The sequence below is a fragment of the Pyrus communis genome, chromosome 13, assembly GCF_963583255.1.
Source record: "Pyrus communis chromosome 13, drPyrComm1.1, whole genome shotgun sequence".
NCBI classification, from domain to species: domain Eukaryota; kingdom Viridiplantae; phylum Streptophyta; class Magnoliopsida; order Rosales; family Rosaceae; genus Pyrus; species Pyrus communis.
In genome coordinates, this window is record NC_084815.1 from 18,536,104 (window position 1) to 18,558,342 (window position 22,239).

At 36.0% G+C, this 22,239-nt stretch overlaps 2 long non-coding RNA genes across 2 annotated transcripts; both read right to left on the reverse strand.

Annotated features, from left to right (window-relative positions):
* Positions 1-10,684: 10,684 nt before the first annotated feature.
* LOC137712542 (uncharacterized) lies at positions 10,685-11,507 on the reverse strand. Its single transcript, XR_011065231.1, has 3 exons — positions 11,436-11,507; positions 11,221-11,272; positions 10,685-10,817 (listed from the first exon to the last, which is right to left on the reverse strand). It is a non-coding gene; the product is annotated as an uncharacterized lncRNA (long non-coding RNA).
* A 6,727-nt stretch (positions 11,508-18,234) lies between these two features.
* On the reverse strand, positions 18,235-18,896 carry LOC137713543 (uncharacterized). The gene is made up of 2 exons (XR_011065316.1): positions 18,691-18,896; positions 18,235-18,565 (listed from the first exon to the last, which is right to left on the reverse strand). It is a non-coding gene; the product is annotated as an uncharacterized lncRNA (long non-coding RNA).
* Between the last annotated feature and the right edge of the window lie 3,343 nt (positions 18,897-22,239).

A 22,239-nucleotide genomic window follows, 5' to 3' on the forward strand; every position in this document is an offset into this window, starting at 1 on the left:
CCTTCAATCAATTGAGAAAAGTCAGTTCATTTGCAGACTGCTTGATTATGAGTTTACTTGTAACTATCTGGTAATTTGCAACCAAGTTTTCTTTTTCAACTTATGCTCGGTTTGCTATTCTTCTGCAGCTTATTTTTTCACAGATTCAGTCTTCAGTAAATGGCTGAGGAATTTCCACATGCAGCACTGTATCAAATTATTATTGATCATAGGGTATGTCATTGTAAGATCATCTTCTGTTCACTTTGATCAAATTTTTATCGACTTTTTTTTTATTTTTTATTTTTATAATTATGATTTATTTCTTATTTTGCCTCAAGTTTAGTTTACTTAAGCTTTGTTTATTATCTATGCAGTACGAAGAAGGCCTTATTAGTGTAGTGAGAGAGTCCAATATCAACTTGACGGTAAGTGATCCATTCTTTTTGTTTTTTGTTTTTAATGCAATGTCCATACATAGTGTAATTTTTACCATATGTTTGACCTTTGTTTTTAAATTAAAATCCACCAATTTGGTTGTGGTTTGTTCCATGATAATTGTATAAAGATGATCATGTTGTACATTACATAGTTTGGGAATTAGACTAAGCAATTTGATCAATCTAAGTAAATATATTTTAGCTTTTCTTATGTTTTAACTGTTAAGATAGAAAATTAATGGATCATTTACTTAAAACTCACAAATTATGAGTGTGTTATTGCATATGCCCATATTGCTCCTAAATACTAATCAATCAGTATAATTTGTTTTTGGAAAACTAAGTTTAATCCTGGATGGGAGGTAGGTAGGGATTAATTTTGAGAATCGTTACCCTATGAGGAGATTCACAGTTAATGGTGAAAGTTATTTTATTTTTTAAATTATCTCATGAATAAATCTGTTGAGGGAGATGATAGTTTTCTTAAAAATAGCATCAGAAGGGAAAATGGATATTGAATTTTTGGGTGGTTGTTTCTGCATTTGCATCTTTCTGATTTTTTCCTTTGCTGTGTGCTAACTCTGTTAGTGAAGTAACGTTTACAATTACTTTGGGCGGTTCTATACTAAACTGGAGGAAAAGATACATGCAAAGGAGATGGAGAAGAATAATTTGCAAGCCAAGTATGAGATGATATTCCAATAGTGTGGAAGAAAAGAGCACCATCGCCACAAAAGCTGGCCTTTCGTGGGAAGATTCGACAGGGACAATGTGTGAGAACCAAAGAATCTTTGCTTTGTTGTATCGTTTTTAGTTTGATTGATATCTGATTGATTCCGTAAACCCAAAAATGAAATCTAATTATTTCTATGTTTTGATGGGTGGAAATGTCAGGATTTCAACTGCGTTGGAGCATAAGAGGAAGAGAGATAAGGTAGACCCGATATCGTGGTGTTCAGTAACTTAGCTGGTAAGTTTTGGCATTTGAAAATTTAGTTGTTTTTGTTGCTGGTTATATTTATTTGTCAAAGTAATGATTTTGGTTTCATGGTCAAGGTTTTATGATTATGACCATGATGGATCAAAAGCTAGGGATCTTGAATTGGCAATTGGAATTAAAGTCTTAATACATGGTAAGTTTTTATTTTTTATTTTTTTTTATATTTCTACTGCAAAGTTTTTGATTTTCTCATTTTTTTTATACACCAAATTCCATTTGAAAATAGTAGGTTGGTTAAATACAAGTTTTCCATACGAATTAGAGGACTTATGTAGTGCTGATGTGGGTATTTTGATCTTCCGTTATAGGAGTGAAGAAACCGGCTGGATTAATCATCATCTTATTTTGATCAAATTTTGCAGTATAGATGATATAAGAATCACAATTGCATATGGGAACTGAATCATCATGACATTGGAATTCAAGTTTCTGTTTCTATCAATGCAGGCTATTGCTAATCACCAAATTAATTATGTTTGTTGAAATTTTTGGAATAATATTTTTCTAAAGCCTGATGACTTAAACCTCGCTGAAAAACAGTTGCACATGAAATCATTCACTTTACATGTACAATTACACTCAACTCAGCCAATAACTTTAACAATCTTGCTGATTTTGACCATGCTATTTAACGGATCTGCCAATTGACTTTCTTCTTTACACTTTCTTCTTTAGTGATCATGAGGTTCAGTAGCAAATTGACAGAATAGTCTTTTGAATTGATTAACCATCTACTTAAAGATGCATTAACAAACGTCTGCACGCACATGCATTTAGGTTGAAGCAAACTATGTTATCACATGATTGAAATCATCTATTTACATCGATAAACTTTTAATTAGCACATAATTGATATGGGTATATCGACCCTACATCTTTAGCTATATGTTATAGTTTGACATAAAAATTGAATGTATTCGTTTTAAATCTTTCAACCATGTTATTCAACTGATACCATAAACTGCCATATTTTTTAAACTCTGTGGAAAGGAATTGACATGCAACATGATCAAAATGACTATAAATTGCTTATAAAATATCTTTTCAAATACATAAGCAAAAAGAGGGATGGTTCTCACCACGTCTTTACCCTTGTCCCATTTTTTAGCTATTATAAAATCTATGAATTGCTAATGGGTATACCTTTTTCATGGAATTTTCAGAATTTTGGGTCGTTGGAGGAAGAATTTGGCTGCTTGACATTTTGAGGTATATACTTTTGTTTTGATTTCTTCAGTTAGATAGTTAATTTACACCAATGCTTTTGTTTCTATTTGGGTTTTTGAAAGTTTACGGATGTTGCTAAATCATGATAATATTTATCCAAATAGAGGTTAAGTCAATATGATAATATCATGATAATTGATGGTTATGAAACGTTAATATAATAAATTGATGCTTTGGTTGGTCTAGAATGGTGGTTCACCCAAGACACTCATGATAATACGTGGAAATCCTATTGCATAAAGATAGAAAATCATATGAACATTCAGATAGTTGCTTTACAGGCAATATGATTGCCCTTCATTTTTCAAGTTTTTTGAAGTTAAAAAAAAAAAAGAATTTATATGACTATAATTGTTTGAAACCGATAAGTACGTAATTTATATTCTTATTTGAGCAATGGAGTTCTCAACTAAGTGATTCTTGACAGGGTCTTAGAAATATGATCAGTTTGTCAAGAGTTTGATAGAGAGCTCTTTTGTTTCTATTTGCAACCACTGCAAGAGTGCAATTAAAATTTAATCAAAATACCTTCACATTCATAATCCCAAAAGTGACTTCATAAGATGAAATTAATTGACCTAATTATGTGCGAACCTCCAATTAAATGAATGAAATATTCGATGTGGATCGAAACCGAAACCGAAACCAAAACCAAAACCAAAATGAAACAAACAACAGCAACTGCCCAAGTTTTTAAAAGTGTAATTTGGATTTATAAATAGATTTTCTGTTCAAATTTTGTTATTGTGATTTTGGAGAAACTCTTTCTTTAATCTACTTATGCTGTGGGATTTCAAAGTTGAAAACCATTTGCTTTCAATCTTTTGGAACAAATTAGCTTTGGTAGGTAACAGAACAGATAAATTTCTGGAGGATATAAAAATGTTTGCTTTGCTGAGATTGTTCTGTTTAAATTAATCAATTTTATAGTGCACTTTGAAACCTAAGTCATCGATCTGTTAGTTTCAATTTAAACACTTTTGGAAACTTAGAGATACATTTATTAGTTCAATTAATTAATTCCTACTAAGATTCTTGCAAAACGCTTTTGTTATGCTGTAGTTAAAACACTTTTTAGGGTTGTAAATAGATTTTCACATGATGTAAATAAGATTGTTTTAATGATTTGGAGAATATGGAGAAAAGTCATTCCAAACTTAAAATTCAATGGTAGTTTATTGGTGTAAATTATGTTACTCTCATTATTTTTTCTGTCATTTTTTAGAGTGCCTAAATTTTGACTGTTGTTTAATTTGGATAAAGCTCAAGGCTTATAACTAAGTTTGCTATTTATTTTGTTTGATGCATTTCCAGTCTTTGTAGCTGACACAACTACATCACCTCCAAAGTTGCAGACAAGGATTGCAAGGTTTTTTCTATCCCTTGGGATTCATTGATTGAGTTTGTTTGCAGTTGAGAATGCTGTCTTAGTTAAGACTTAAGGAGAACATCATATTTACAAAATATACTCGAATGTGTTGTTCGTTGTTTCTGATGTTAATCATTTTTGTTTTTTTATCAAATTTAAAAACTCTGGTTTGTATTTTTTAATATTGTTTTAGCATTTTGGCCTAACGGGTTTGGTTGCATCTAATTGCAAACCCTTCATTTTCTCATGATTTAGTAATTCACCAAGTAATTATGATTATACATACTCTAATTATTTTTTTTTTCCAACATGTGTTCATATAGCTGAAAATAAAAAAATCAGCTGATTATATTAGATTAAACTTTGGTAGTCGTTCAAACATAATTATTCCTGCAATTTGTAATCCCCCAGCAATGCGCGGGCATTATTATCTAGTATATACTAAACGTCTAACTTTCTATTTAATTCCCTTTGTGTCCTTTTCACTGTTCCTTCGCCAGTGTTGTTCCAATTTTGCCCTTCAGTTCCTTTAGGTACCGTTTGGTACGTGGGACGGGACGGAACAGAGTGGGACAAGGCGTTCCGTCCCACGTTTGGTGTGCCTAAAACGGGTGGAACGAGCTGTTCCACGGGACGAGTTTTGGGTGAATTTTCGTTCCACCTCACCCCCTGGAACAACTCGTTCCACATCCGTGGAACACAAAATTATAACCTCTCCGTCTCCTTCTTCCTCCTTGTTTCCATCCGAGGGCATCTTTGCTCCCGCTCCGCTCCGTTCCGTACTGTTCCGTCCCGTCCCGTCCCGTCCTATTCCGTTCCGTCCCGTCTGCATACCAAACGATACCTTAGTCTTACTTTTTTGTCAATTACACAGTAAAATGACGGTTTTGACCCTGGATTGACAATAGAAGTCTCTCGACTCCTTCCTCAGAAACGAAATCCAAAAAGGAAAAACTGTGCTCTGCAACATGATTGACGATTTCGATTCCGCTTTGTGGATGCCTTTGGAACTCTCCAGTCATGCGACCGTTCATCATATCGCTGGACCTTCCACTTCTAGTGCATCTTCATGGTTTTTCCATCTGTTCCCTCTCTCTCTTTCTCAAATTTCTGCTTCCGCCGTTCTCAAACTCTCCTCTCTCACTCTCAAGCGTTCAGTCTCTCTCGCTCTCAAACGTTGCTGATCCGTCGAAACCCATATTCCTTTCCTCAAAATCCAAGGTACGGACTTCATGCAGCACTAAGTTTTTGGGATTTTTTTTTATATTTTAGTTTTGGATCGTAATTTTTTGCTTGGTAGCTGAGAAAATGTGATTCCGTGTTTTAGTTTTGGTGTTTTTGTGATTTTGGGTTCGTAGGTTTTTCAAATTTTGGATGTTTGTTTGTAGGTTACAAAACCCTCTGTTCTCAAGGTAAGTAATTTAAAATTCTGGGGTTATTCTATTGAAAGTTTCAATTTATAGTTTAGTTTAGTTTTTTTTATAATCAGAGTTGAGTTGGTATCTTGTTTGTGAGTGATTATATTGAAATCGGAGTTTCAGAGGACTTCTGTTTGGGTTTGATATTTTCCACGATGTATAAAATGAGGGAGGGCAAAGCATTTAACGCACCAGATTATATTGGCTGTTTTTGTTATTTCATGCTACGTATTGTAATTGGGAGATTAACCTGTTAATTTGTGTTTATGTAGAAATTGGAAGAAGCAAAGAACATGTATGCTTTTAGCACCACCACCTACACTGGATTCCAATGAACGGTATCTGAAGAAACATCTGAAAAATTCAAAGGTATGCATAGTAGTCAGTTGCATTTGTGTTTTGCAGCTCATGGAATGCTTTTTGCAAGCTTAGATTCAGCTCATGAAAGTTCTTATTGCTGTGGTTGTGTTGTGGTTGCAGCTTATGGAATGATTTTTAAAAAATCAGGCCATAATCAGTTTGTACAGGAATACCAGGAAATCAGGGGTTAGGATTAATCTCCCTGTTAACATGTGGCCGGTAACATGTCCAGGGCAAGCTTTGAATGCACCTGATGACTTGCCTAAGAATGTCACACGGACATTGAATCAGGGCTCAATTCCCATGAGCATGGATTTTCATCCTTCACAGCAGACTCTGCTTCCTGGGTTGTATTTTTTAAGTAGCTCCTTATATTTATTTGTATACCTTCGGCTCTACACTTTTTCCCTAGATGCTTGCAGCTCATAATTGACTGTTGATTGTTCTCTGTGTATGCTTCAGTTGGTACCAATATGGGGGACATAGGGCTGTGGGAAGTTGGATCTACGAAGATCCTCTGCATGGTAGTTAATAGATAACTTTTCTATTTGAAAGTTCTTACTGTTGTGGTTGCTGTGTCTTTACTTAGATTAATTATAAATTAGAGGTGGTTAAAAATTCGAAATTTTATTGATGCATGTTTTCTTCTTTCTTCCCAACTATCAATTTGTTGTCCGAGGAGAATAGCTGAATAGATCAAATAGGACATGAAGAAAATCATTTTGGTAACGAAGAAGAAAGAAGGGTGAAGTAATGAGATATGAAGAGAACTTTGCCGCTAAGATTAAAATAGAGATTGTAGTGAGCAAAGTCTAGGTATGAAGAGTCTGAGTTACATAATTGTTAATGGCTTTGTACCTTTCTAATTTTGTAAACCGTTAATACTATCTTAAAATTTAAATTATGAATCCTTATAATTGAAATGTCAATTATTCGAAGCTCATGACTGAATTATTACAGTTCTGTAAGATTTATTGATTACTTTTTTTTTCGAACTGTCTCTCGCAGCGGAATCACTGCCACCAACAGCTATGGCTGCGCAGTTCGTCGTCGTACTGTATTCCTCCAAAATTCCACTATCTCTCTTTGCTCTCTCCTATTCAGTGCGTCTCTATTCTTTCGGGTCCACCAATATCTATATCCCAAACGACTCTTTATATGTATCCATTTGTTAGAGAAAGCTTTTGCCTTTTGGGTTCAATTTTATCTGCTGTCTGCATTGGATTTGATGTCTTCTTGGTACTTATTTTTTTTATCCAGCAATCGAGCTTGCATTATCACTTGAGAAATTAGCAAATGAAAGCTGCTTCACTTGCACACTGTAAAACATTCATTGTTATTGTATGATGTCTTTTTAATATAAGATGATTAGGCTTAGGTGATTATATTTTGTACCATCGATTGGTTCATGTTGCGAATTAACAATCTTACTATACTATGTTCATCCTTGAATTTACGACTAACAGGTTGCTGAGAAGAACAAAGATGTGCAATTAATAGATTTTGTTGAAATCGAGTTTTTGGCTGAGCAGGTCAGTCTTGATCTCTTCCCTTGTTTTTCATCAGTTGGAAAGGTTCTACAGGGACGCTTGCATGATTTTTGATGTTTTGCTTTTACCTTTGTAGGTGGAAGCCTATCAGGAAAATATCTGAATATTTTGCTCAACTAAGGACACTTCACAAAGGGCACGGTAGGAACCCATAATTCAATTTCATTGACATCTTTATCATATGTTTAGTGTTCATCTTTTGAATATAACATTACTTATCTGATTTCATTTTCTGTTCCTTACTTGAGTTTCTCAAAACCTAATGCAAACAACTAATATGGCTAAAATTAGTCCCTCATGTATTTTCCTCATCTGAATTGGGGTTTTTAAAGTTTATCAAGAAATTTGATCTGGGATTCTGAATTTTTTTTTTTACAACTCAGAAATTTGTGGAGTTATTCTTAGGTTTTATCAAGAAGTTTGATCTAGGTTTCATATATTTTTTGACTCACATTGTTTTTTACATTTCTGTGCAATGAAAGATTTCTGCTTTCTTTTGATTTATGGGCCTGCATCAAGCGTCTGCCTTTCTATATTGATGGTATACTGATGGAAATGAGTTTCTTGCCAAGGCTCACAAGGCACTGAAATGCCCCTACAAAGCAGACTTACAAAGTGGGCCCTATGGATTTCAGTTTTCAGAGGCTTTTCTCTGTTATCTTAAAAGCACAGTGGAAGAAAAGGGATCAGGCTGTGTCCATCCATTTGTAGTTTTGCAGAATTGTATTAAAGTTAATCCTTCTAAAGACAATTTAGAAGAAGATGCGATTAACAAAGATGACGACTACAAAATCTTCCCCACAACATGGTCCAGAGAATCTCAAAGATTAACAAAGATGACGACTACACCACTTTTTCTCTTTTCCTTTTCTTATAACAAACAATGACCATTGAGTTTTTTCTTTTTTTTTTTTCTTTTTGAAAAATAAAGTTGGCCTGTCAATGAAAAAAAAAAGATCCGGAATGTTAGTCATTTATATATTTTCTTTTAACCACTAAGAACAACAACAAAACAGGTGATCTTTATCGTTTTGTTAGTGTGAAATGGTATCTTTAGATTTTCATGAAGTTGTGTTTTGCTTCCATGACTCAGAGGGTGGATACGGCGGCGGACAAGGACAGACAAGTAAATTGGTCTCACTATCTGCCATTTTGGCTTAGCCAGTGTCCATATATCTTTGTTTAACTCAGTTAATGTTAGTTGTGATAGCTTGACTAGGCTTATACAACATTACTTATCTACTCTATTAGATAGTGCTTTGCATTCTTTTCCTTACAATTGATAGCGTGTTCTTTGATTTACAATTGACAGCGCGTTCTTTGATTTCCCAGATGCCACATCTTGCAACGACTTATGCTGCAATTAATGCACTTATAACTCCTTGGTGGTGAGGCGAACTCTACAAATTTTTGCAGCAAATGAAACTTACAAGCGGCGGCTTCAGGTTAGATATCACATTCCTTTGTGTGGTTCTATAGTTTGAGGACATATATGTACAAGGATCATATCATTACCTTTGATATACTTTTACCATGAATTACTTCTTGAATGCATGATGGTGGAGAAATTGATGTCCGGCCTTGCTACACTGCAGTTTCTGTTAGTCTTTCTCTGTTATGTTAGTTTCTGTTAGCCTCTCTGTCTATCACGCTTAAATGGTGGAGAAATGTACTTCTGTTATTCATCTTTTTTGAGGAAAATTGACGACATAATCATTTTATCTATTTTGATGGGCCCATTTTGATAAAAATGGGATTGCTGAAGCTAAGAAAGCTACTGATGCACATATGCTATCGCTAATTTTTTGTGTTTGATTTATGATTTTGAAAATAGTGGTTATTTCTAAGTGTGTGTTACTGTTTGGTTTAAGGCTTCTAAATCTAAGGTAGCTGCTGAGAATGGCCCAACTGCTGCTACAAAGAAGAAAGAAGTCTCAGCTGAAAGCTCAGATGAGAGTAGCGATGATTCGGAAGATGATGATGTGAGTTTTTGGTTTTCCAACCTGGTGCCATAATTTTTTTTCCGTTAGGGTTGTTGCATGGGACATTCACCCGAAGATTGAGTCACTCATATGTGTATATTTGGGATACATTGTGTTGTGTATTTATTCTTTGTTAGATTGAGAAAGATACCTTTTGGTCGATAGTGATCCTCAACCTTTGTGTTCACAGGAAACCCCTGCAAAGGTTACTGCGCAAAAAGCCTGCTCAGTTGCAAAGAAAGGCTCATCAGTGGCTGTTAAGAAGGCAGACACTAGCAGCTCTGGATCTAAAAAGAGCTCTGAATCTGAAGATGAGGTGTGTGCTCATGCTTAAATATTTGTATCATCTGAAGGATGTTCCTTTGATGATTGTTGAATCCTAATCTTTCTGAGCATGGTTAGGAAGTTATGAAAAAAGTAGAAAGGATGTTCCCTTGAAGATTGTTCAGAGAAGAATTCTGGTGATAGTTCATAGGAAGTGAAGGTTTATGTTTTTTTTTAAATTCCAGTTGGAATGCGTTGCAATAATATCAGTCTTTATGAGATCAAATGAATAACACCTGCCTCTTTGCCTCTTTCTACATGTTTTATACAGTTTCAAAACCCGCAGCACCGTGCGGGCAAGCTTGCTAGTCAGTTCTAATCAAGCAAATTAAACACACAATTACCAATTAACAAAATGTCCAAAAAACCATAATTTCCAACTCTGAAAAACCACCGATTGGAACTGGAGACTTATGTTTATGCAACCAATTTAAATCACGTTAACTCAACAATCTGTTATACAAAGATAGCAGTGGCACGTTCAGACCCTTGTTAGTTTTGATTGCGAGCCTCAAGGCCTACACCAAAGGCTTCACAAAGGCACTTTTCAAACTAACTGTAAATTTATCTTGCAGCACACAAAGCAACAAGAAATTGCCCGACAAGCAACAAACTGCCATTCCCTCAGGGAGCTGTGTGAGGGGTCGGACCCATAAATCCTTGCCCGAACACCCCCCTTATTACCAATTAGATTTCAGTTGAATACTCACGTTCCAACATACCCCATTGCACCTCATGTTGATTGGAAGTTTGGAAGAGATCGGGCAACTAGCTGGAAGATCTTTTTCTTGAATCAAGTGCGAGAACGACACCATGAGGAGTAGTCTGCGGCTGAGAGTGCATGGCTTGGTGGTGGTGGGGATTTTGATGTTGATGGTTCCCACATACTTATGTTGATTAGAAGTTTGGAAGAGATTGGGCAACTAGCTGGAAGATCTTTTTCTTGAATCAAGTGCGAGAACGACATCGAGTGGAGTAGTCTGCGGCTGAGAGTGCATGGCTTGGTGCTGGTGGGGATTTTGAGGTTGATGGTTCCCACATAGGATGCAAACAAAGTACCAAACCACATCTCGAAATTCTTTCTTCCATATTTTGCTGACTCAGTTGCTGATAATCAACGGTGTCTGGTTTTAGAGAGAAATGGAGACTCCGACACTTGCTTGGAAACCTTAAAAATAATGTAATCAAGTTGCAATTTTGTATTATATTATGCACGAACATTGTTGAAGTAGCAATCTTAATCACTACGATCTGCTACATGTTTAGGTTGGAAAAATTCTTTGAACCCATATTTTTTCAAATTTGAGGGAAGAGTTGGTTCTATACCATTTTTTGATCTAAGTCCCTAGCATTAATGTAATAATGAATTTACATGTTAGTTACATAATTTTTTAAAATAAAAATTAATAATTGATTTAGGATTTTAATACTCACACCTTTATTAAACTCCTAACTAATTTTTAATCCAAAACATTTCCAAAATAAATAAAAAATTAGAATAAGTTTGTACGCATTAGCTTTTTAAAAAATGTTTTCAATTTTTAAATCTTATATGTACCCATTTGACGCACCTCGACTCGGAATGTCCCCTAAAACTCCAAATCAAGCTGTGCTGGCCGACACCTGGAAGGTGACGAAGCCATAGAATGTGATAATGTTTAAAATGTGAATAAATTTGAAACTAAAGGTGCCTATATACACAAGTGCGCGGTGAGCGGATATAAACCCATTTCACACGTGATACAAAGCACAAGAAAAGTAATGTGAGGTAAGATAATAATTATACCATCATAAGGAACCACCTGAACTGGGAGTGCCACAAGTCCTCGTCGATACAGAACTTTGCTACTAGAACCTGGAGGGGTGCAAAATAGAAAGTGTGAGCGGGCAAACAAAGATTTTCAAAATCATTTCAATTATCAAAGATAGTAACCCCTCGTCGTAAAACCTATAGTTTCCAGAAAATCATACCACGTAAAAGTATGAAATCAAATGTATACTAATAGTAAATCCAGAAGTATACCACTACTCAGCATCTCATTAGCAATATAAATAATCATGTGCTTAATAACCCATACTAGCACGCAAGCCGGAATCACCTATGGTGACTTGTATGACTACACTCATATCTTATCAACCAATGCTAGCACATAAGTCGGAGTCACCTATAGTGACCTGTACGACTTATCAATATCTCATCAATCAGTGCTAGCACATAAGTCGGAGTCACCTATAGTGACCTGTACAACTTATCCATATCTCATCAATCAATACTAGCACATAAGTCGGATCCACCTCTTGTGGCCTGTACGGATGTACCCATAGCTCATCACATATCTCTGCACATGGGTCGGAACCACCTCTAGTGGTTTGTACGACAGGACTGGGTGTAAATAAATACGCTCAGTGCTACAATCACTTGAAGACTATGCGAATAATCGCCGGTGACCTAGAAGTCGGAATCACCTATAATGGTCTGTACGACAGAACTGTGCACCTACCTTGGATCCAAGGTGAGCGTAAGGTGCAGGAGGTGAACATCACGTGAAGGACTGTACCCTGGCCACTGGTGGGAGTACTAACATCGGGGTGCAGGTTTATGAGTTCTAACTGTATCTATTGTAACATATACGACTTATGGGCAACCTATACGATAGTGTCGGAGTTACCTATCATTGCAACCTATACGACAAGGTCGGAGTTGCCTAAAACATACATGTAGTCATGCCATAACTCCATCATTTCAACTAATACCATAAACTCACTTGAACTTACCTGGGTATCCTGCGTTCACCTTTGCATTTCAAAGCGTTCACAATAATTATGTGCAAGTAATATACATATGGATATACCATGATGTGAAGGAAGATTTGTGAAAAACAAGTTCATTTGAGCAACATCAACAACATGCAATTAACAATTAAAAGGCGGAATCATGTTTATATGCACTAAAAAACAAAACTTAACCCATGAACTTCAAAGCCTAGTCGATAGGTGAACCAAGACTCAACTCAAAACAAAGTGAGTTGAGAAATCAATACCTTTGTAGATTCCTCTTTGCATAAGCAAAGGCTAATCACCCAAAGAGAGGGCCTTCATTCCTTGCATCTTAGATCCATGGATTTGGATGGATGAAAAGATTTCTCCAAGTTCCCAAAATTGAGAACCTCTAACTCTCCACACCAAGGCATATTGAAGAAGAAATGAGTGACCTAGAGGAAGTAAGATTGCTAGCTTTTCCCCTCTAGATTGGCCGGCCTCTTTGAGAGCAAAGGGAAGTTTGTGTTCTCATCTTTACTCCTAAGAAAACCCTTAATGAATTTTGGCTATAAAGTCATACTTATTCCTTAATTCATTTGAGTGGCAAACTTGTAAATAAGTCCAAAACCACTCCTTCTCTAACATGGCCGGCCATATGGGATTTATTGGGCTATTTGGACCTTTGTGAATCATTATTCATTAAGTTGTCACACAACTTAAGTCAATGGACTTGACGTTCGAAGCCCATTGGGCCTTAAGGTCCAAAACTATCCCGAGGTCTTTTAACGAACTTATTCGTTTGATTAATAATCATATTAATTAATCCTTGCCATAAATAATTAAACCATTTAATTATTCTTACTCATCTCCGTTGAATCTTCAATCTCTACCTTACACGGTGTACGATCCATTAGGTTCCTTTTAGCGAGGCAGTGGGCGATTCAAACTCTTTCAAATCGATTGTGAATTGAAACTTACTTTCAATTCTCCCTTTAGTGTTAATACACGTTTAGGGCTTCCACAAACCATGGTTGACGCCTAGCAGCATGTCATGGTTACCCAAGCTAATCAGAAGAGGTGGAGAACCTATTCAGTTTTAGGATTACAAATGCAATACGGTCTTTCTCTAATACAATACTCTTGACCACATTGTTTGGTTTGATAGTTTATTCATGTCTACTATCCAATGTGAGTCTTGTGCTTTATATGATTACTTTGAATGTGATTTGGAACACATTCCTAAATCTCATTCATACTTTGGCCAAAGATTCTTAATCATATCATAGAGTATTCTCCCTCAAACAATTTGAAGGTTAGAGATCCCTTGTTGCGCATTCACTTGCCTCCATGGCTAAGTGGCTTAACCCCAACGATGCCGTGGACACCCTCCTGATGGAGTGACTTTGACATAATCAAAGATTAAGGACCTAACCACAAGACAACTGTGATACCTCAGGTCAAAAGACTAATTTGCATTATCCCAACCATGAGTTCTCATGTGACATGAATATGAGAACTCTTCGTTGATCGTGTTCAGTGAACTCATTCTCTATTGAGCACCTACGTACTTGTCTTGATGTCACACACACCAATGACTCGAGACTAGTCACTCTCCCTGAGAGAATACATAGCACGTACTGATCTTAACGGACTGTCAATGCCCAATTGACAATCCTATGATCAGGAACGTTTAGGATGTGTCAACGAAAGAATGGTCTCATGAATCTAACTTCTTTAGATCGCATTCTTCCAATCACATATTCCTTGGACTTATCGTTTAAGCATATAACATTTATATGAGACGGCTCAAACAATAATCTTTGCCCTTTACATTTAAACTACATTAGTTTAACTTTGTGATGCAATCTAATACTCAACCATGACATCGCATTTTCAATTATATACATATATATATATATATATATATATATATATATATATATATTATGGCATAAAAATGCATAAGCCGTAACGCCCTACTCCTGAACTATTTATTTTCGGGAATAATTATCGGTGATAAGCCCAACTAGACACTAGTTTAATTAACTATCATTACTTACGTTTCCTTACTTCAAATTCTTGATTCTTCACACATTGATTTATGACCAACATTTAACCACCAAATCATAAGGTTAAATCTCACATTTTCCACCAATGTCCCTCACATTACTCAATTCTCTAAATAAGGCTATTGTCTCAATTATTTAATCTCACTTCTTATATGGCTGCATCTAATGTCTCGTTAGACTGCCTATGTACCCTAAACAGGGATCAAGCCATTCATAGTTCACATTAGTACTTCAAAGCATTCATAGTAATCATAAGCAATAATCAATTTATATACACACGATAGAAAGGAAAAGATCCACTCACTTGAGGTCCGGGTTACGACTCCTTAGCACGCATATCAAGACATCACGAACCAATGTTGCATGTGGCTAAGTCCAATTTGGCTGGGAAAAGCCCTAAATTCACTCAAACCCGCCAGAAACCTTAAGATGGGTGTTCTTCGATTCGACTTCCTCGATGTTCCAACGCCCCTACAACTGATTGGATCTTGTTCCTAGGTCCAAGGGGAGTTGATTAAGGGTGACGGTGAATGGTGATACTCACCGGAATGACGAAACACCAACGAGAACCCCCGAGTTCTCCGGTGGAGTTCTACTTGAAATAGGCCTTAAAACCCTTGATTTTTGGGCATAAATGGTAGATGGAAGGTGGTGCAAGAAGTTCCAGGTGAAGGATGGATGAAACTCGCCTGAAAAAAATGGTGGAATTCGCCAGCATTCACCCGGGTCGAAACCGGGCTGGTGGTGCACGGGTTGACGAAATGAAGGGAAAAGTTTCAGCTTCTCTCTCCCTTCTTAAGGTCCTTTTCCTCTCTCTAAAAATCTGATTGGTCCCCTTTATTTTAACTAATTTAACCTTTAACCCACATGTGGAAATTAAATAATTCCCACAATCTATAGTTTTACAACTTCAAACGTCCGTAACTATACCGATATAATCCGGACTCACAGACGACTTTCGCCTACACGTTCATACCAACGAGTACTACACAAATGCGCTAAGCGAATAAGTCATACGTTTCTCTACACGTTGGTCAAAGAAAGTCAAAACCTTCACCTCTAGGGCATTGGGCATAAATTCATTCTTTTAAAATTTATAAAATCGTAGAACTAGGGACGGGCTATCACACATTCATGTAAATTTTTTCAAATTTTTAATCTTAAAATGTACCCATTCTTAAATGTACCAATTTGTTATATATAAAATCTATTCAATTTTTTTCTAATCCATTTTTAAACTTCTATGGATACATTATTTTTCTTTGATTTTGATAATGTAATCATGTCAAGTTTTATCGAAGAAGTGTACTAATGTTATTAAGCCTAATATCTATTATTATTATTATTATTATTATTATTATTATTATTATTATTTGTGTGGTTTTGAAGAATGTACCCATGTTTTGGTACAATATTTTTTTTTTTTAATACACGCCCACACACAATAGTATACTTTAATTTTATATTTTAATTTAATCCCACAAATTATGGGGTTTTATTTAAAATCTCATTAACATAAACAGCTATAAATTTTAATTTTTAATTTAAAATATATAGTAACATATATCACATTAATTTCAGGGAGAACCAACAAGGTTTTAGTAAAACAATATTGATAAATAGGAACCGCATCCAAAGTCTCCCTTTAAAATTACTAATGCCAATAAAATTACTACTTGCACTTTACCCTTTTACTTAGTAATGGGGAAGTTCAAATTTAAGAAAAACCTGACGTTAAATTCATGGCATCTTAATAAGGTGAATTGCCTACAACTGTTGTAATTGTTGAAAAATTATTGGCTCAGGTTGGAACACAATTGTGTGGTATAATCATTTCATGACGTGTTATAATATGGATGAACACAAGACCTAGGTTTTATTAGGGTCGATGAAGGAAATTGAAATTCTGCTACAAAACCAAATAGCAATATAGGGAGTAACTGAACTCTTTATGTGATGGTCTTCCTCAATTTTGGATATACTCTCAACAACCAAACCTAATGGGGTTTCAACTGTAAACAAAAGTTGTCATTCTTTGTTAATGAAATTTCTGAAGGGATCACAGAGTGAATGTAAGCAAAATCAGTAGCTGAACCACTATAAATTGTTGCTTTTGCATGTGGTTGTTTATTTCCTTGAGGTTGATTGCGTGCGTAGTCATCATACTCCATTGACAACAAAATCCTTAGAACGGCATGTATACAACATGAATTAATTAAACTATGACTGTATTCCAATTAATACCAAATAATCTCGTGTTGATTACATATAAAATCATTGTTTTCCACTCTATCAACAACCTTAAAATGGCATGCATACAACATGAATTAATTAAACCAATGACCGTATTCCAATACCAAATCATTTCATGTTGATTACATATAAATTCACTGTTTTCCACTCTATCAACAACCTTAAAAGAGCGTGCATACAACATAAATTAATTAAACCACGACTGTATTCCAATACCAAGTAACCTAGTGAAGAACACTAGAAAGATAATGAAACTCATGCTGTAAAGTCGCATTAATACTCATAGTCTCATACCATCCACTTGTATTGTTTGCGATTGTAGGCCATTTGTTCGATTTGTGGTTGTGTTTTTTGTGTTCTTTAATTTTACAAAAGCAAATTAAGAAAAAGGAGAATTACAACACAAGGCACTTCATTCGTCAGTTGCATGAAAACGATGTGGGAGCAGCAGCGCATGCAGTCATGACTCATGACTCACGTTCACCTCAAGTTTTCAACAAATGATATGCACTTTCCTGGAGTTAATTGGTGCGTCAGTCCAAGGTGTGGCCTATATGTTTTTAATTAACTCTTAATCACAAGCTTTTTATAGCATTTTACAGATCAAAGTCATCAAAACTGTTGGATTACAAAGGTGATTTTATAAGGTAAATATCACAGTCGTTGTTGGACCACACATGATTTTTGTAAACAAACTTATGTGGTGCCCAGTCATCACGGAATAAAAAATAGAAAGCAAACAATTCAAGGTTTGAGAAAAAATGGACTGCTAAATTCATCATATTTAATCTGACTTTAAGCACCCACGAATATGAATGGCACCCCTTCCTCTATCCTTGTTGGCTTGCTGCCCAACCCGTACAGAGTGGGATGCCTTACTAATCCGAGTAGCATAAGGCATGCTTAATACAACCTCACATCCTGTAAAAATAAATCACGCAACGTTTTTATCTTTGCCACATAACAACCGCATTGACATCCTGAAACACCTTTTACATAACAAATGACCATCTTCCTCGAAGTATTCAACTTCCGTTAACCTGTACGATTTTAAACATTTTGTTCAAGACTGTCGCCTCTGGTTTTATTCTTTAATTCCAATTTAAAACTAATACAGGGCAAACAAAGCAAACCCAGCACGTTGGGTTATAAGAAATTGTGAAACAAAAATCAAACCCAGCAAATCAGTTCTAATTAAGCAAATTAAACACAATTAACAATTAACAAAACGTCCAAAAAACTGTAATTTCCAACTCCGAAAAACCACCAACTGGAACTGGAAGCTTATGTTTATGCATTCCAAATAATTCGTCCACAGATAAGGATTCCATTTCCCATCCGAGCAAGAAACCCCAACTTCCTACCGACAATTTAAAACGAAAGTACAAACCATGACACATGTACTTCTGAAAATCACGAAGATTCCCAATACAACCCCCAAATTAAAAATAAATTAATTAATTAAATAAGAAAAAAACCTTCTCATTTAATTAATATAAGATCAAATGCTAATTGAAGTGAATTATGAGATTGGAGAACCCAAATTAAACACCCAAAAGGGGCCAATCACAAATCAAGCCAAAGTCTTCAACTTTGGAAAAATAAGAAAAAATAAAGGGGAAAGAAAAAGGAAAGTACAAGTTTTTTTTCCCTCTGAATTCTAATGGCGGGAATTACAACTAACTCTAGAGCTTCGCCGTCAAATTAATCATCTGTGCGCCGTCACCAGCGTCTCAATGAACCTCAAACCGTCGAATCTCGGCTCGAACTTATCCTTGTCCGACGCCGTATGCGAATTTTTCCCGCCGTTCTTCGTCGCCGGGGAAGAAAAACCCTAATCAAAAGCAATTAACGCCGTAATTAGATTAAAGTTCCGATATATTAACAGATCCATTAATCAATTTCACGAAATTCAAAGCAAAATCCAAACTTTGCAGCATTTTGTAATTTTGTGCGTACCTGGTTGGACGAGGACGACGTCGTCAGAGCCATGGTGGAGGCGGCGACTACCGATGCGACCAGAGGACCCGAGCCCTTCATTTTCGGAGAACTCGAAGTCGACGAGAGGAGAGAAACGGTGCGTTCGGAGCTCCGAAAACTAATGATTCGAATTCAGGTGGTCGAAACCCGACGAGGCTCGCCGGATCTCGAACCCGAACTTTGCGATTTCCTTCTCTCTTTTTTTTTCTTAATTTTCCGTTGCGGAGAGAGGCATTGGCTGGCGCCTCTGCCGGGCCGTTATTTATACGCGTTCGCTGGTGCGGGCGACCTTCATCGAACCGCATTTAACGGGATTTAATTTTAAATTTAGATCCGGCTTCGTGTGAAGATTCTTTGCCACGCTGGCTTTTTTGGTTGGTCGGATGGATGGATGGTTGTGATTGCCTGGTGTTTGATTCGAAAAAATCTGACATCGAAGGGTATACGCTCTAGTTTGGACCACGTAATTAAACCGTCATATGTACGATGAAGAACTCATTAACTTGGATCGAACAACTGAACAAGTAAGCATTTCAGGGCATGTTGTAGTGGCTGATCCATGATTCATACTTCATAGGGAATCTAGTGTACAGATCAAAACTATTTTGGATACAAATAATGTGTCAAAATTTTTTTTTTTCTAAATTCCAATTGATTTCTATTAAGTTTTGGCATGTTGACGTTTGTTGAGACATGTCGAGCCATGCGTTTAGGCTTGTCAAGCATCATTTGTCGAACCCTACCAAACTGACGTTTCTTGTAACATTGCCCATTCCGGGGTCTCTAGAGGACCTAAATCATTTTTCAGTCTTCTATAGAGCCCTAAGGCTCAACTGGTCCCTTATTTAAAAACTTGTTGACGTGAAATGAAGGGTGAGTGTGAGGGGTGTAGGCTGGTCCCGTTGATAGAGGTAGGTGCACCATTAGGAAGGGTGAGGGAAGAGTAGGTTAGAGTGGTTTTTTCTTTTGGTGCGGAAAGGAAGATGCCTTGATTTAAGCCGTTAGATACCAAAGAGGGTGGGTCCCATTAGCTTGGGGAATTGCGAGTTCTTGTGGGGAAGGGTGGTTACTGGTTGCGTTAACATTCATTTGCTTAAGCTCGACGCCGTTTTGGTCAGTCTGTCAGCCTGCTCACGCATGCTATCATCTTTTGGAATATTCAACTTTTGACTTTTATTCTTGAACGCCTAACGTACGATAATCCTTTTTTTAACATTCTTGTTTCTTTATATCAATCAACAACTTTCACTTTGGTTAATGAACGTTAATTTTTTTTTTCTATAATTTGAGAATTGAATGTTAGTAGTTCAAATAATTGTTTGTGATAAATTACGTTTTTATAAAGAATTCGAGATTTTTCTGATTATTTAAATACACTTAATTATCAATCAAACACAAGAAATGTTGATATTTTTAGTTGTATCGAAAATTGTGAGAAGTGCGTTAGGAGGACTATCTCTCCTCATAACATTTTTTTTTTCATTTTCTCTCTTTCTACTTGAACGATTACAATTAAGACACGTCAACATTTTATATTAATTTTTTTTATATAAAGACAATAAGATAAAAGCATGTGAGAGGAGGAGAGGGAAAGAGATTGGGGAGGGGAGAGAATTATCATCCTGGTTTACAAAGTAGTTGGAAACATATAATATTATGATGAGGGAGATTTATGAATATGGTCAAAGAATCTTCAACTCATATTTGGTCTTTCTTGTGATAATGCTACGGGTGTAAGTGGATTCCCTGCCCCTTCAAGCACCAGAGGATTCACCAACGGAAAAAAGGATATAAAGATGAAGCACTAGATGTGATTCTCGGCCCCTCTAATTTGGTCAGGTGGGTTGCGAATCGAAGATAAATCCTTTTTCTTTTAATCCCTACTAATTAATAAAACACTCATTGTCAACTAAAATCTTATGAAATTATCAGTTTAACTCTCTAATTAAAACAGAATATAAATAAGAAATATGAGGCAGAAATGTAATTTTACGGAACCAAATTTTTCTGTTTTTTTTTCTTTCAAAACCTCACTTACATAGAATCATAACATATCTCTAATTTAAAAAAAAAAAATTGAAAAAAAAAAAAATCTTCCTACTTCCACATTCTTTATCACTTTCTTCCTCTCTCTCCTTCTATTCTCTCTCCTTCTATTTTCAAAACATAGATCCGGCCTTTTCAGGTTGCGTTATTCCCTAATCACAAACTCCCGAATCACCGACCGAGGAAGTGGTCTTTTTCCATCCTTCCATCTTTGATTCTTTATCCAATACTTGACAGGCGACTATCCAATAATACAACAGTATTAGTCTTGGGAAATTCAATTTTGGGCTGCAGCTCCTCTCCATGTCGAACAACCAACAAGTCTACATTCTCCCTTCTATCTCCAAGACAAAGTCAATGACACCGGAATGTGCTATGAGTCGAGTCAACAGAACACTACGTAACTCTTTACATATCAAACGCTGTTTAGTTCAATTGATAATATCAAAATATACTCTAAATCAAATCAATAGAATATTGTTTGACTCTTTATATATAGCACTCTATTTAGTTCTGTACTCAAAGTTGAATATTTTCTGACTGGATAGATTTTCATGCCGAATTGCATCATATAGTATTAGATCCAGCTGTGAACTGTGAAACTCAAATGTTGATATTCACAAACCTAACCTGCATAAATCAACTCACATGTATCATGCAATATTTTTATACATGTAAACCTAACATGCATAAATCAACTCACATGTATCATGCAATATTTTATACATGTTGTACGTTATGCATTTTTCGTGCTAAGTTCATTATTTTCAGTGTTGTTAATAGCACTGAAGTTGCAGAATCAGGAGATCGAGGAACACCTTCAGTTTAGAGTAACATCACTGCTTCAAGTTTGGCTAATTATTTATCCAAGTCTCTGTTAACAAGGAGTCATTGAGTCCTTGTTGGAAAAGTTCATCTCATTAGACTGTTTGCAAGATGAGATTCACCAAGTTACCATCTTTATATGATCGGATATTTTCAATTTCAGAGTTCGGCATTCTGACTGTCGAACAACATTTACCATCAACACACTTATCTCTCGTGAGTATTTGTGTCCTTACATTTTGATATTGATTCGGCACACCCATATTCTCAAGAGTATAGTTCAGGCAGCCAAACCTAGTGCAAGAGATCCTAAACTTCGCAGTGAATTAAGCAACCATGTCTTCAGGTTTTAGAACCCAGAGGCCAAGACGAGTTCCTTCCTTAGCTTGATCGCTCGGATAACCGGAGTAGCGCATTTGACACTACCACCACATTCATTCTACTCACTGATTGAGTTCGGTGGTCGAGTTGGCACAGCCATATTCACAAGAAGGATGTAGTTACCTCATTAGTTATTCGGCATGTGAGGCTGAGTAATGTTTAGGGTTGACAAGTTCGCAGGGTAAATTGATTGGAGAAATTGGCACATACATGATAGTTTAGGGGAGGTAAGCAACATTTTACTCTCTATTTTAATGAGTTATGAATGCTAGATGA